The sequence below is a fragment of the Thamnophis sirtalis genome, unplaced genomic scaffold (assembly GCF_051295495.1).
Source record: "Thamnophis sirtalis isolate CommonGarterSnake01/CBP01778 unplaced genomic scaffold, rThaSir2_p1.2 scaffold_3, whole genome shotgun sequence".
Lineage (NCBI taxonomy): Eukaryota > Metazoa > Chordata > Lepidosauria > Squamata > Natricidae > Thamnophis > Thamnophis sirtalis.
The window spans coordinates 33,777,648-33,794,910 of NW_028261383.1; the positions used below are offsets into that span (position 1 = coordinate 33,777,648).

General features: G+C 37.9%; 1 protein-coding gene across 8 annotated transcripts in view; it reads left to right on the plus strand.

The window, feature by feature from the left end:
* Window positions 1-17,263, plus strand: part of MGAT1 (alpha-1,3-mannosyl-glycoprotein 2-beta-N-acetylglucosaminyltransferase) — a 37,605-nt gene that overhangs the window by 5,037 nt on the left and 15,305 nt on the right. For 4 of the 8 annotated variants that reach the window (XM_087708592.1, XM_087708594.1, XM_087708593.1 and 1 more), the window contains exon 3: window positions 6,522-6,593. The exons of 1 other annotated variant lie outside the window; for it this stretch is intronic. The gene's annotated coding sequence lies outside the window, so the exon portion shown is untranslated. Of the gene's footprint in view, window positions 1-4,339; window positions 4,360-6,521; window positions 6,594-13,085; window positions 13,182-13,368; window positions 13,617-17,263 lie in introns of those variants that run through there. 3 more of the 8 variants (XM_087708591.1, XM_014072045.2, XM_014072039.2) reach the window with 3 other exon arrangements.

Consider the following 17,263-nt stretch of genomic DNA (forward strand, 5'->3'; position numbering starts at 1 on the left):
TATGCTGTTACTTTTGCTATTATTGCATATTCTCTCAAATTTAAGTTTCCACTCTGATATTTTAGGTAACACATCTCTTTTTCAATGTTGGGCTAAATTTATCCTTGCTGACATAAACAGTATCTTAGTGATTGTTTTTGTTAACATTTTGGAATTATGCCTAGTAAGAAGAATTGTGCTTAGATGTCAAATCTGATTTCCAGAATTCTCTGAATAATGCTGTGTGTTTCTTTCCAGTACTTTGGGGTTTTTTACATGTCTACCGCATTTGGTAAAATGTTTTTTTCAGGTTGATGACATTTCCAATAATTACTAGTCTATGATTTGTCAATGTTGATAATTATTGACAGAGTTGTATACTATCTATAAAAAAATTTGTATTGGTTTCCTCAATTTTTTTAATTTTTTGAGCTCATATATACTGTACATCCTAGTAAATTGCCTTGATTCTGTATGAACATTTCAAGTTCTGTCTTATTTCTTAGAAGCCCCCCTCATTTTTTAAGACACTTTAATTCTTCCAGAATAAAAATGAAGAATTCATGTGTGATCCTAAAGAGTCTCTCTCCCCACACACATACCCCTCCCCTCCCCCGGTGGCTTGTCAATTCAGTATGAGGATATATAACTACCTCATTTTCATGAAATTGGGATTAACCATTTTGGCTCAGGTATGAGTCACATGTGGATGGATCCAGGAAAAGCTCATGTGTCAACAATGACTTGTGTTCAAGAAAATCTCTCTTACTATCAGAACTGCAGGGGGAAATGGCTTCTTTGTTTTGCTCAATCTGACGAGTTATTCAGTTCTTCCAGGGTTGCTAAATAATTATTTGTGTTTTTATAAGAGTGCCTTTATTCTATAGCAAAACCACGGCTCCAGGAAGAAATCACTGTGTATTTTAAATAAATAAACATAACAATTTAGTAAACTGCCAAAAGAAAAGCTTAATGGCCTTTACAAGAATGATATCAGCTCACTGGGTTGGCTAATGGCCTATTCTCAAACAGAGTCTAGGAAGCAATAGACAAAATATGAAGATATTTCCCCCTGATCAGCAAACGGTCAGTTACACCAGTGTTTTTCAACCACTGTGCCGCGGCACACTAGTGTGCCGTGACATAGTGTAAGGTGTGCCGTGGGAGAATTACTTTATATATAGTCAATATAGGCACAGAGTTAAATTTTTTTAACATTTTCTAATGGTGGTGTGCCTCGTGATTTTTTTTCATGAAAAAAGTGTGCCTTTGCACAAAAAAGGTTGAAAAACACTGAGTTACACTACCCTTCATATGTGATAACTTCCATTTAGTTATCAAACTAAATGGAAGTAATCACATATCATCTGATATGTCATCTGATGGTGATTTTTGTGGGGAAAATAGGAGGAAGGAGTATTAAGTATGTTTATAGCCTTGAGTAATTTATAAAAATAAAAAGTGGGATGTAAATAAAATCTAAATTTATAAATTGACTTGATCTTTACTTTTGTGATGAGCCTTCAATTGCTGAGGTTGATTGAACACGTTTGATAAATCTAGTGGGTTGATAATGACCACTATGTTATTTGAAGTTCTGAAATTTAGAGTTCAGCATAGGCTAACATGAATTCAGTGTTCTAAGAATGTGTACATGTTCTGGAGAATAATTGATTTTATTGGCATTAAATATTGAAAGCCATTTGAGCAGAGTTGTGTGGCTTGGCAGAATGTATGAATAAACATTGCCAAGTTCAGAGATTTTTGCAAAGCTAGAAATCTTTGACTGATTATGCTCAGGTTTTATACTCCGCATTTGATTGCCAGTGTGCTAGATGGGGAATTTTGAAAGTTGAGGTCTAGACTGCTTAAAGTTGCCAAGTTGGAAAAACACTGATAAAAATGTTTAAAGAACTCTGATGCTGTGTAATACAGCTTCGTATTTTGGCTCAGCCAAAACTTTTTTCTGGCTAGTCTCGATGCAAACGGTTTCCCTCAACATAACAAACAAAATTGTAATAAATAAGGTAGTCCTCAATTTATTATCTCAGTTGGGACCAATCTTTCTGTTGTTAAGTGAGCCATGCCCAATTTTACAACCTTTTGCCACAGTTGTTAAGTGAATCATTCAGTCAAGTAAATACAGTTTCACCCATTGACAAAGCTCATCAGAAGTTGGCTGGGAAAGTAGCAAATGGTGAAGACCCCAGAACACTGCAATAGTCATGAATAACATGCTGGTTGCCAAGTGTCCACGTTTTGTTCATGTTTCTGTGGGAATGCTGCAACAGTTGTAAGTGCGAGTACCAGTTATAAGTCTTTTTTCATTGTAAAATGGTTGTAAGTCAAGGACTACCTATATAGGAAAAGAAAAAGTCTCTTTTGGGGTGCCTGAAGTTCAGGAGTAATCATACATAAAAGTAAATCATAAATATAATGTCTGCTCCTTACCATAAGCTCATTGGCCTATGGTAGCCCTGAATATTAGGACAGAGTTTTTCAGTTTTAGCAATTTTAAGGTATTTGAACTTCATCTCATAGTTGAAGTTCAAATGCATTTTAAAATGCCAAGGTTGAGAAACACTGATCCAGGGCAATGACTTGTGTTAATTTTTGACTTTGAAACAATTGCACAATATTTGTGACACCAAGAAGATGCAAACTTCCCTTCTTCACTTCTCAAAAGGGATTTTTTAAAAAAATAATAAGAAAGAACAATATTCAACAGATCATTATGCATACTGAAAAGTGTTTAGTAGGCAGTGATCTGTTTCTCTCTGCCTCCTTAAAACAACAGTAGCCATGCAATCCCCCCCCCCCCAAATGTGGCACTTTAGCAACTAAGAAATACATTATCTTGGATGCCATGTTTATATGATAATGGTCTGTGTTTTAATCTTTACAGGCTGCCCGGAGTTACTGATGTGAGAAAGGTGGCCACGTAAACAATTTAAATAAAATAAAAGTAAAAATAAGTTACACAAACGTTTGTGAAATGAATCCATTTCACTGGATAGATTGAATTTTAGGTTTATTGGGACATAATATACCTCCTATATCTTCTGAGCTAGGGAGTAAATTGAAAACAATTGAGAAGTGCAAAAGATGCTGCCCTTACGGTTACCTTCTTTATAGCAGTTGATGTTGCACGTAGACACAATAAAAATATCTGCCTGGCCAGCTGGCTTTGCCTCACCACCTCCCTATTGACATTCAACCAGTTTAATAACATTCTGTCTGGTTGGCTTGCTGAAGGTGCACTGCTCTGTTTGGTTGTATATTTTTGCACACTTTGTTCCTGACACTCTGTTCTCTCTGCTTTGAGTTGCCCGTAGGAAAAGCTAGCTTAATTGGGGAAAGCAGCAAAACCCTGAAGAGAGTGGTGTTGGCAATTGGTGGCAGGTCTTTAAAAAAGTAGGTCAGGATGGAAGAGTTTTATAGGATGAATGCTGGCTGTTCTGTGGTTGAACAGAAGATAGATCTTGCCATTCTGTGGCCAGTGCTAATAAATGATCCAATCCAGAAAGAATGGCCAATGGGCATATTATATGGAATATTTAACAAAATTTGGAAGATCGCAATCAGCAGTGCCAGAAAAGTGGAATCTGGTGAATATTAGCTACTTTGGAAGGTTGTATTTTTTAAGTATCACATGTCTGTGGAAAACGTTTCATGGTCTTCTAATATTCACAAGAAAGGCATAGCAAATCATTTGTAGTTATAAGTCCTGACCTGTTTTCAGCAGTTACAACTGCCTAGAAAGTTTTATAAATGAAATGAAACAGATTTTGAATACTTTGACATTGTCATTTTTATATGCTTTCATTCTGGATGATATAAACTTTTCTCTGGGGAAAAATAACTCAACTATGTAGTTAGGAAATACTGCTCACAGTTGTGAGCAGACATATGCAAGATGTTGTCCAGCAATCTTAGAACAGCTGTGTACAAAAATATACAGGTAGTCCTTGGGTTACAGTGATATTTGGGACCAGGATTGCTGTCACTAACCAATGAAGTCATAAAGTGCATCATTAGTGATGGCAATCCCAGTCCTGATTGCCACTATAACCCAAGATTATCTGTATACCTATTGTCCATAATCATCCTAAATTGAATAACAACATTCTTGGTAATGCAATACTTTACCTTTTAATCATATTTTGGCCCAGAGACCCTTTCAGTCTTACTTTATTCTCCCATTTTGATATGGATCTATTTTTGCTTCCATTGTTTATATAGATACTCCTCATTTAATGTCCACTTGTCCAGAGTTATGATAGCACTGAACAAGGTATCCTTGCAACAGGCTCTTGTAATAGTGGCTGTCACAGTGTCTCAGTCATGTGGTCACCATTTACGACTTTCAACAACATGGAGGTAAATAAGCAATCACAAATGGCAATCATGTGATTACAGGTCACTGCAATGGCATGGGGTTTGCCTAGCGGCAGCTGGGACTACCAAAAATGTCATAAATCAGTATGATTGCATGACATTGTACCTTATGACAGCATCACTTAATGACAGAGTTCCCAATCTCAATAACTTTCAGTAAGCAAGGACCCCTTGCATGTCCTAGAAAATAGTCATGTGATGACTTGATTAAGGTTAGCTTGCTGTACTCTCCCTCCTGTAAGCAAAAGTGGAGGAAGAAGATAAATAAATGTTCACATTAGTAATTTCCTTTGAATTTGCAGTCATCATCTAGTACCCTGCTTAAGTATATATGTTAAGTACATGGGGAATTATGATTTGAGAAATATACATAGGTTATACTGGGTAAAAGAGGAGGAAGCAACATATAGGTGCCAGTCATGAGGTACTAATGGGTTAACAGATGGAATTATTCAGACTTCTATTCAAATCAGAAACCTGTATTTCATTACAGCCTTATTTTTATGCTTTTCTTATTAGCTCAGAGTAAGTATATAATCAACCTGTTGAGAGGGGCAAAAGGAAGTATGTATAAACACATGTTAAATCTTGGCACAATGAATTAGATTGAAACCTTTTGGAAACCCCACTTTCCAAAAAATAAAAATAAAATGAGGATTCTCATGTTTAAGATGTTGGGCTTTAGGTTTGAACAATAAATATCACGGCTTCATCCCAGTTTCACTGCAAATATCAAATATATCTTTTTTTTACTTTAAAACATGTAACGCACAAAAAAGCTTTAGGCCTACTTTTTTAAAATAATGCTGTTGTGGTACTTTATTTTTCTCCCAGCACAAGGACATGTTGCAGCAAACCAGTGTTGTTATACACTGCTTAAAAGAACAAAGCATAACCAAATAATACTTACTGTAAACTAACTTGAAAGTTCAAGTAGACAGTATTTTCAAGATTGTTGGCAACACGCCTCATATTTTAAAAACTACCTTTAGGGTAGTTTTAATTCTTTTTTCAATACAGTCGCGCATTATTAATGTTCCTCAACAAGGGATAGCATAAATTAAGGAACCAATTCAAATTTGTTTAGTTTTGCCAAGGTTACCAGCCCATTAATATTTTTATAAGCGTTCTTTTAGGATTGTTTGCTGTTCATGCAAAATCATTTGCTTCATCACCTGGAAACAATTCTTATTCATCACTATCAGCTAAACAAATGAATTGCTTACAAAATTTAACGAAGATTTCTTCCAAACTTTGTTATGTGCATATGTGTGTATCAGTCTGTTAAAATACCAAGATGGTAGCTGTGAAGGGGTGGAAAAGATTTTCACTGAAAAAGAGAAATGCTAAATTGGAAATGACAAATCTTTCTGATCTAAAATAAAATTGTTTTAAGTATTTTAAGTCATTGAAATGAGAGTAGAGCTGCTAAAATGAATGCATTATCTCAACAGGTGTCTGTCCAAAATGACATAACAACTTTCAGATTTGAACAATTTGAGAGCCAATTATAGTAGTTGGAAACTAAAACAGGCACATTTGCCTTGCACAGGAAATGCTTGCTTGTGCGTTTGGTTTACTATTATCTGTTCATTTTCTAAACTAACATGCTGCTTTTATGAGTTTTATAAACAGAAAGATAGCAGACATTTGACATGCTTTATTAATGTATTTTTAGCTACATGTTGTCTATGGTCCCCCAAGTGGCACATATAAACAGAACTTCTGAATGTGTTCCACTCAATCCAATTTTGTTTCATTAGCCTTGGAATTATTCATGGACTAGACAAGGCCGTATGCCATGAGGCCACCAACTGTATTTCATGGTGGAAGTGTCTAGCACAGAAAAAAATTGTTTTTTTAAAAAAAATAGATTTAAAAAAAAAAAATTCTCACAAATAATCTATTTTATTAAACACTAGCTGGATATCTGTGCTTCGCTAGAAAACCATGTAATCGGGCCAGCCGGCAAACCGGATGAGAAATGCTGGCCAAGCCCATATAAAGCAACTGGCAATTGGAACATAGTTCCTTTCAGGTGGGAGGGGGAGTAGAACATCTAACTCCTTATCGACACATGTTAATATAATACTATATAGGAAATACTGATGATCTGATGGTAATTTGGAAAAATCCTTTCTTAGTGAGCACCTAGAAGCCAAGAGGAACATGCATGCCAAATTTCAAGTTTGTAGGCTCTGAAGATTTCGTGATGAGTGAGTAGTATTTGGCTTATTTATATATCTATATTTATACCTACCTACCTACCTACCTACCTACCTACCTACCTACCTATCTACCTATCTATCTAATGAATTTTGCCTTATGTGTGGCTATAAATCTGTTTCAGATGTTCAATCTCTTCATAGCCATTATCAAGCATGATACCCCAGATGGAGTAGATAGGGGGTCACTACCTAGTATGTGTACTGACATACAAAGTACTTGTTAATAGAACAGAATAGAATTCTTTATTGGCCAAATGTGATTGGACACAGAACAATTAATCAATGGAACAACTTGCCTCCAGAAGTTGTGAATGCTCCCCCACTGGAAGTTTTTAAGAAGAGATTAGATAACCATTTGTCTCAAAGGGTATAGGGTTTCCTGCCTGAGCAGGGGGGTTGGACTAGAAGACCTCCAAGGTCCCTTCCAATTCTGTTTCTCGGAATTAGTTTCCAAGTGCATAAGTTCTCAGTGCCCATACAAACAACAAAGTGATAAATCATAAATTGTAAATTATAAGGCACAATCATAAATCATAAGATACAAGCAACAAAGTGATAAATCATAAGATAACAATAGGAGAAAGTAATAGGAACAATGTGAAGGATAATAGCAATACAGCCCTACTACTTGGGTAAATATCCTTAGGCGTAAGACAGCGCTGTGGGGATTAGGTGTTTAGCAGAGTAATGGCATGGGGGAAAAACTGTCTTCATGACCAGTTGTTTTGGCATGCAATGCTCTATAGCAGTATCCCGAGGGGAATAGTTGAAACAGTTTATGCCCAAGATGTGAGCATCTGTAGATGCTTTCTCAGCTTTCTTTCCAACCTAAGCTGTATACAGGTCCTCAATGGAAGGCAGTTTAACAGTTTATTTAAAAGAATGGATATAAACCAAAAGTGAGTGGTATAGCACAGAGAGGAGAAATGATCTAGTAGGTAGATTTCATCCATCTAAGAAGACAGCTCAGCAAGTTTTCTTCTTCTTCTGCCTATTTTTCCCAACTTAGAATTAATCATCTGGGCAACTTAATTGTCTACTCTTATAAAAATATCTTCTGAAATCTTAAAGGTTACCACACATTCATTGAGTCATGAGCTAGAACCTACTTCAGAAGGTGCACTGTCTCTGTTACAGTAATTACGATTGGAAACAAGGAAGGAAATTGGATGGAAAGGCTTTGAATTTGTTCACTGAAACGTTTATGTAGAGCAGTTAAGCATAACGACTGTTCATATTAACACAACGATTGAAAGAGAACACACATGATTCTAGGTCAGCATACATTGCGGTCTTCTGTAATAATATTACTTAAGTACATTTGTGGAGTTCTCATAGATAAATTGTAGAACGTGACTTAGTTTGTTACTGAGGCCAAGCAACTGCGATAAAAGGTTAAAGCCTGGACGCTTTTTTTCGTCCTTCCTCACAGCATTCATGCTTCTCCCTATTTGTTTCAGTACAAAGCTGGATTGAATTTGGGACTTGCTAAAAAGGAACAAAGTATGCTTAAAACACACACGTTCAGTGTTCTGAGTACTGATTTCTACAGCCCAAAGCCAGCCGCGGAGTTTGCCGTTAAAAACAACAGGTGTACAAACAGAGAAACCAGAAAGTTTCCAGAATGCAAAGTGTAGACTTGAAGTAGCTCTTAACAGCTTTTTTTTTTAGTGCTAGAAATTCCAGTCCTAATTATGTTTGATGGTCTTGCTCAACTAAAGATAAACTGAGTCTGTTTTTTTCCTGTTTAACATCTGGTGCCTTCTTGAAAATGCTAAGTGTTTTTCTCCAGAAAAGGCCTGGCTGCTTGAGGAATGCAGGATGGTCTGTTCTTTGAGGCCAACCTCTCAGCTCTGCTTCCCCAACTCTTCTTTATATAGATATAAAGCTTTGTAGTAATATTTCACCCTGCATTATCATAATTAATTCTCCCGGTCCTTTATGGCTGGGTGCCATAGGTAGGCAAGGGACCATTTAGATTAGGAAACATTGTGCAGGAATAAGCTAGACAAGAAGGACTTCCTCCTGAAGTTTCCAGAGAAGGCTGTATTTATACACCTTTGTTCAAGTTTGACTTTATTCTTGACTGCATAGCTCAGTGAAATTATAAGTTGGTCCATTGATCTTTTTATATCTTTCTGATAAGAAATTTAACAGAAAGTTATCTTCCTCAATGTTATTTTTAAACATTTTGGGATTCAAGTAGTCCTTGCTTTCCAATCATTCATTCACTGAGCATTAAAAATTAGAATGCTACATAATAAGGAGAGTTAAAACCAGTTTTCATAGTTCTGGCTGCACATTTGTGACAGCCACGGTGTCACATGATTGCCATCTGCAGCCACCATAGCCAGTTTCCAACCTGCAGTTGGCAGAAAGTTACAAGCGACAGTCACTTGACACCACACCCTAACAACCTGGGTGCTTCCCTTAATGGTCACATGATACCTCTCCCCCCCCCCCATTTTACTACCATGTCATTTAGCAAAAAAGTTGCCAATCCCAATTACAGTAAATACCTGTAATTGAAGAATATGCTGGCCCTGAATGGTGCACATCTAATTAATTACAGTTTATTATTGTTATTTTCTAGTGATTTTAACATTAACTGAGCTGCTCAGTGTCTATAGAAATGAAGCAGCATATAAGCTGAGGTAATAAAACCATAAGCAGTAAAAATACAGAGAAAACAAGCTGTTATAATTAAGATACAATAGAATAAGCAAATAAGTAGTTAATCCTAAACAATCTGTAAAATATATTTCAGCAAACCTCTTAGAATATTACATGAATAAAAATGTTTTCCTCAGCTACTAAGAGAATGGAGCTAGTCCTGTTTTCCTTTTCATGATCTTCCAGAAATCTGGAGTAATAACCAAGATGGCCTACTTTCAGATCCTTTTTAAAAATGTGCCATAAGTGCTAGCAAGCAAGACTGCACATCTTCTATTGCAGATTCTTAAAATCTAAGTAAGATCATGTGATGCACTTGTGGTTTCTCAGTTTGAATTGATAAGAATATCAGGCTTTGTGAGTCATAATTATCACTTTGAATTTTATTCAGAACCTGACTAGTGGCTAATGAAACTGATTAGAAATGAATATACTCTCCGTTAATTTAGGAGTCAGTACTGCATGTGCAAAGATTGTGAATTTACTGCAGATTTTGTGGTTGAAACAGCTAAGGCATCGTGTATGTTGTGGAGGCACATCTACATGTGCTGTCCAAAAAATTATTTACATGAAGAATTTGACTCATTTGAGCAAATGTCAGTGGGGGATCAAGGTATTATTCTATTACATTGATAAGCTAGAAGGTAGAGGATTGGAATTTCCTTTTGCCATCAATATGTATGAATCACGTGCATTGGATTTGGAGAATTTAATACAAATAGTCCTTGTCTTATGACCACAATTGAGCCCAAATTTGGGTTGCTAATTGAGACATTTGTTAAATGAGTTTTGACCCATTTTATGACCTTTTTTCACACCGGTTAAGTGAATTGCTGCAGTAGTTATTGTAGTATACAGTTGCTTAGTGAATCTGGTTTCCTCATTGACTTTACTTGTCAGAAGGTTATAAAAGGCGATCACACGACCCTGGGGATACTGAAACCGTCATAAATATGAGCCAGTTGCAAAGCGTCTGAATTTTAATCCCATGACCATCAGGAATGCTGCATTAATCATAAATGTGAATCAACATCAATCATAACTCCCTTTTTTAAGGTGTCATTGTAACTTTGAATGGACACTAAATGAACTGTTGAAAGTTGAGGACTACTTGTATTGATGACTAAGCTGAATTTTCGTCATTGCTGTTTATGCTCAGATATTAACATTTATGTAGTACTTCTTTTATAAGTGCCTTTACTTTCTAGTCCATTGCCTTCTAGCCTTGTGGAGGAGACCCAGTCCAACTGTGAGAAAAGTACTTGACCTAACTGATTAGTCTGTCAGCACTGAGTGGCTGCTTCTTAACAGATGCTGCATTTTGAGTAAAAGAGCTACTGGTGTCACATCTGTGGGAGAACCTGCTTTAGGACTGATCAGGATCTGGACAGATGACTAATACTCTCCATTTTAAGCAGCATAGCCTTTGGAAAAGCTTTGCCCTTACAATGCATCCCAGCTGCACATTCCTTTGTGTGAGCCAAAATGTAAGGAAATGGGAGTGAGCAGCTGAGGCAATGGGAGAGTCTCTCATACAGTTTGAAGCAAGTAATGGTGGGCAGAAGAAACTTGAAGAGCAGTTTGTTGATGTCTGAATTACATGAAAGAAAGTGGCTTAAGGAGAGAGGGTGGAGTTTTTTTCCCCCTTGAAGGTCAATATAAAAACACTTTAGGCCAAATTGCACTGTCAATCTTCCCCTTCTCTTTCCCTCTGTCTTTTCAAGAAACCAGTTCTGAAACTATTTGTCCTGTCTGGAATCAATTAATAGCAGTTATCTCTCTGGATATCCTTTCTAGCCTTCAAGTCATTCTTCCTTCCTGCCTCTTCTTGTGGAAAGACATGTTACTCCCATGGCCAGCAGTCACATGATATAAAAATCATAATATTATAGGAAGAATAAATTAAAAACCCATGATTTAAATCTTTGTGGGTAGAAGTTTCCATGGTTCTAAGCAGTTTTTTTCTGTTTTTTGTTTTTTAATTCATCTTAATATTATAGAGAAGATCAAGCATGATGTAGATTTCTCTTTCCCATTAGTGTTCAGGCAGCTGGGCTGTAGATGGAGGTGGAGCAGGAGCTTTTCCTTATTTTATGTCTGGCTTTGTCCTTGTTCTGTTGCAGACAGAAGTTTGGTTTATTCCAATAAAAGTGAAGTTAATTAGAAGGGCACAAAGAAAGTTAGAGTGTTTTTCTCTTGATTCCAACCCTCTTGATAACTGATTTCATGGAATTGCCTGGAAAGCAAAACCAAATGAAATCAGTTTAGAAGTGCTGCTTGTATATAACATGACATATAAACACTAAAAGATGTTGTAACTTCCATTATCTGCGTATAGTTAAAACTTGTCCTCTTAAATCAGTTTGATTTCCAATAGATTAGAATAAATCAAAATTCTCCTTCCTTCCATTCCACACCTTTAATTGGAAAGAATTTAATTTAAGTCTAGGGTTGCTTAAAAGCTCAGGCCTCTGCAGTACAGTGCTCAATTGCGGAAGGGTATGCTTTTATATGTGAACATAAGCTTTTTAAGCCGCTGTAGAGTATAGCCTTATAATTCCAGGACAAGACACGGCTGCTTTAAAGAATTGCAAATGGGGTCTGTTTATTGTCCGAAGCACCTTTGGGGGTTTAACTAAAAGCACTGTGTAGCTCTTTCAATTCCTCTGTCACAGAACAGGTAATACAGGTAGTCTTTGACTTACAGCCAATTGTTTAGTGACTGCTTGAAGTTACAGTGGCACGGGAAAAAAGGGGACTTATGAACATTTTTTTCACACAACTGTTACAGCATCCCCATGGTCACATGATCAAAATTCAGGCACTTGGCAGCTGGTTTTTTTTACGATGGTGGCCATGTCCCAGGGTGATTCCCCTTTTGCGACCTTCTGACAAGCGAAGTTAAAATGGGAAGCCAGATTCACTTAACAGCCATTTTACTAACTTAACAACTGCAATGACTCACCCTAACAACTAGGCAAGAAAGGCCATAAAATGAAGCAAAACTCACTTAACAACTCTCTTGCTTATCCACAGAAATGTTGGGCTCAATAGTGCCCGTAAGTCAAGGACTACCTGTACCTATAAACTTATACTAGATGCGCCTTCCCATTCGGTCAGAGATCATTGTGCTGGTGGGAGAATCATCAAATAGAGCCCAGCAAGAGTGAAAGGCTCGTGCTTCCTCTCTACCTTCCAGCTCCTGTTCCACTACAGGACTTGGGTGGGGTGGCCACAGTCTGGATCTAATGCACAAGAGACCTGTTTGTTTTGACTGGTGGTTCCATACAGTTCTGCCTTCCCCATCCTGTATCCTGTTTATTCCTGAACAGCTTTCCCTTTAGATTGTCCAAAAGAAACAAGCCAACAAAGACTGGGAAGAGAATAGTTAATGGTTAACTTTCTTCTGTGGTGAAACGTGGCAGCAGAAATTAGCTCATTGTGGTCTTTGCTCGCTTTGCTAGCTAATCATCTCCAGAAAAGCTGTTTACCAGAGTTTTTTTCTCAACGTTTTTAACAGTCATCTTCTACCGGGAATTTGTGTTCATCTTTCCCCTATTACTGCTATTTGAAGTACTGACTCCACTCCAGCCCCATCCCACATGCACGGCTAATAAAACAGACCTCATTTGATTTTATTTTTCCCCAACTGGCTAACTGCACCTTGATAAGGATCCTGTCATATGATGTGAGAGCAAGGAATTAGAATCTGTTTCCTGCTTGAACTTTAGTCGAGTTGCGCCATCGAGTGCGATGCCACTAATGGAAGTAAAAATCCCAGCCTTCGTCTTTTCCCATGTTTGTCAGGGCAGCAGCTGTAGGATCGCAAAGGCCTAAGTAAAAGCCCAGCCATGTGAGAGTGTGAGTGTGAGCCCATCTTCAGCTGCTGTGAATTTACAGTTTGTGAGTATTCAAATTATTTATTCTGGTATTTCCCCATGGCTTTGGGTGTGTGTGAGGCTTCAGCCTTCTTCTCTGCTCAGGTTGGAGGGAAGAAGAGGCCCTGGCTTCCTGGCTGAGGGCTGTCCTGTGCAACCTCTGTAACCCTGCCCTCCCTCCCCCTCCAAGGGAGGGGTCACGATTTTGACTTCCCCTTAGGGAAATGAAACAAGCGTTCAGAGCTTCAGACTTGGCAGGGCTGCTTGCCCAAGCATTGCTTGCCGTTTTACTCTGCATCCCCAGACAAGATCTGACAGAGAGCGGGAACTTTGCTGCCAATTGGAATTGGATCCTGGTAGCAAAGATTTTCCAAGCGATTAATGGTGCTTGACGGACAGCAGCTTCATCACAATGGATGGGAATGGAGAGCGGTAGAGGAAAGGGAAGAGAAAGAAACAGGTAAAGGCAGAACTTAACAGCAGAGTGTTCTTGAGCTGGGTTTATTTCTGTGCTGGGACACAGGAGATGTTTCCAAAGTAGGCTCGATAATCTGCTTACTATGTGTTGATTTAAACAGCTTTGTAGAGAGAGGAAAACGCTGGTACCAAGTGTGTGATGAGGGATATGGTGGTGATGGTAGCAGCTGAACTTTTTTTCCTCCCCCCCCCCCCCCAAAATGGCTATACAGAGAGAAGGATTAAGGAGCATCACACGCAAAAGTTTAAAGTAGTGAGGGCCTTTGAATATTTCTAAAATGGATGAATTCCAGCTGTACTCTGTAACTCTGTGGCGCACAGAAGGATCATAAGAAATATGGTGTGTAGGGGCAGTATAAGCAGTCATGTGTGTCTTAGATGTTGAATGTGGCTCTGTCTTAATTGGAATAAGATCACAGGACTGTGCAAAAATTTGGGAACGCATGCATAACCTTGGAAAAAACTGATTGCAGGAGTTTATATTCAGGTGTGGACTTGGATTGCTACCTAGCATATACAGCACATATATCTCCCCCTCCCACCTTTTAAAATAATATAATTTCCCAGTAATGCTCTGTAAATTGTGGATGTTGTATCCCTGCTAATTTTGTATGTATTTTTCCTAAAATGAATATTCAGAATCATTGAGAAACTTGAATAGTTTCTTTAATGAAATTGTCCTCTCGGTTCCATTGGTGTAGGCTGTAGGGTTATGAGAGTTGAAATCCAGTGCAGATAGACCTTGACATATGACTACTTTTGGGACCAGAATTTTCACTGCTAAGCAAGGTGGTTGTTAAGTGAGTCACATGCAATTTTACAATCTTTTTTGCCATGGTTGTTAAGTGAATCATGCAGTTATTAAGCAAATCCAGCTTCTCCCAGTGATTTTGCTTGTCGGAAGGTTGCAAATGGCAATTACGTGGCTCCGGGATGCTGCAACCATGGTAAATACATGCCAGTTGGCAAGCGGGCCAATTTTGATCACATGACCTTGGAGATGCTGCCACTGTTGTATGTACAAGTCATAAGTCCCTTCGATGTAACTTCATTCATTCAACAAATGGTTGTAAGCTGAGGACTAGCTGTACCTTCCATTAGGAGTAATAACATTAGATAATGTGTTCCTTTCAATAAATTGAGAGAAAAGTTTTATTTTCTAAAGGTTTTATTTATACGAATATTTGTATTCAACACTTTTCAAAAAAATAACAGTTCAAGATATTTATAAGCTGTCTGAAAATAAAACTAAATCATAAATGGTCACTGATTTTTCATTCTAGCTTTGCTTCTCCCTCCTAGTGTGAGGTGCTAAACCAGGGGTGTCAAACTCAAGGCCCGCAGGATGCTTAGATCTAGCCCGCCAGCGAAAACGGGCTCCCAATCTCCGTTTTCAGCTACGACAGCCTCCTACAACCCTCTGGCAGCAAAAACAGAGCTTGGGAGCCTGTTTTTGCTGGCAGAGGCACCATGGTCCACCACAGACGCCCCTGACACGAGTGATGTCAAGCTGGCCGTGTTCACCCCGGCCCCTCGAGGTCAAGCACAACCCTGATGCAGCCCTCAATGAAATCGAGTTTGACACCCCTGTGCTAAACAGACTTGATGAGCCCTGCTCTCTGCATTGTGAGAATTATGAGAATTGAAAATGCTTCTTTGGTAAGAGAAGCAAGCTAGAGGTCCAGTGTGCATATAGCCTAAAATAAGATATGGATACGATTTTGCTTACTTACACTCATGAGAGACAAGAGACAAGCAGGCAAGATTTGGCAGTTTTACATGCTATGTATTTATAATTAATCTTTCCACATTTTGGCCCCACGTAATATGCCCTAAGGGATATATTCTTTGAAGCTGTGCCATAATTGCAACAAATTTATGGCGCCTTCTGGGCACTGTTCATGGGTGTAGAAATATAACTAGAACTCAAGGTTAAAGGGCGATTCATGTCCATAGGCTGTGTTGCTAATATACCTTGAGATAACTTGCTGATAGTTGCTATTTACTTTTTGCTGTTACAATGTTTGCTGAACCTGACTGCCCCATTTTGGGGCTACTGAGACTTTGTAAGTTTTGGTGCTTTTTGGTCTTCCTTCCAGATTGAAAAATTGTGGTTAGGGGAACACATCTGTTTTCTCTCAGTCCCCCCACCCCACCCCCATTTCTTTCCTGGAGAGCAGAGAGCAGGATTGGGTTCCTGTGAATATAAAACAGGACGGAAGAGGGTGTTTCCATCAAGTTTAAGCTGAGGCTGCAGCTGCACTGAATTCCTCAATAACCCAAATTAGTTTATTTAGCTCCAGTACAGTATGAAAACACATTTTATTTTCTCTGGACTTGATTTAGAATTTGCTGAACAACATTTTTTTAATATGTCTGAAGCTCTCCCTACCCAATTTTATTCCTGTCAAAGATATTAATATTGTTAATCTATTTGAGAGGTGCTATCCTCAGTTCCTCATATACCTTCAGCTCTCTGATTACATATCGCCTATATAATCCTAGTCAAGGATAAAGGGAGTTGTTATCTAGGTGGAGCTACAAAATAAACTTAAGAGAATTTAAGTTTGATTAACCTTGTGATTTACAATTTGCTGCATTAGCTGTTTATTTTATTAGTAATTAGATTTAGATCCCTAGAAATATGGAGGAAATATGTTCAGATCCTCCATAAATGTAATGAGAAGATCCAAACCCAGTTCAGAATAGCTCCCTAACTTTCATAAAGTTTAATTCTAATGGAAGAAAAGTGTGATGTTAGAACCAATTCCTTTTTTATTTATTAAAAACAACATATCCCTTTCAGATGCCAAGGTACAGTACGTAACATTCAATTTCCTTTTTTTCTTTCCTGCTACAACATTCCTGTGAGGTCTGTTGAATTGATAGACAGTGACTAATTGGTCCAAAATTATCCACTGAATTTTGTGGCTGAGAGTGGAGTTGAGCCCAGTTCCCCAACTATAACCAATACCTTGATCAACATATCCTGTTTTTTTCTTAATTTCTTAATTATTTTTCTGAGTATAAGATGTACCTTGTTCCCTCAGAAAAGAGGTTGAAAACCTGGGTGTGTCACACACTGAATACAGCATATTTTTGCCTCCCAAAACAAAAATTGACAAAAAACGGGCCCATTTTCATGAAAAACGGGCGATTTATTTGCTCATTTGGGGGGGGGCACCCCCAGGAGTACTCTACAACCCTCCTAAAGGCTATTCATGCCCTTTTTTTGAGGGCATGAATAGCCTTTAGGAGGCCATTTATCAAAAACGGGCCATTTTTGAGAGGTCTGAAGAGTGTAAAAACTTTTTTTAAAAAATTTGCCTCTTCAAAATCTTGGTACATCTTATACTCTGGTGTGTCTTATACTCTGAAAAATACAGTACTTGCATTTCATCCCCGCATTCTATAATTGTAAGGGCTGGAATTTTAATTGCTTAGAACTGTGACATCAATCTAAGATAATGTTTCATGAACCTATTTGTTGGAATACTGATAGTAGTTTTTATATATATAATGGGAGAAAATTGGAATAATCATAATTCCTCTTCCTAGGACACTGAAAACAACAAATAGGACACCATTTTCTTGCCTGATACTAAGGTGCTCTATCAGTACAGTTGTTTC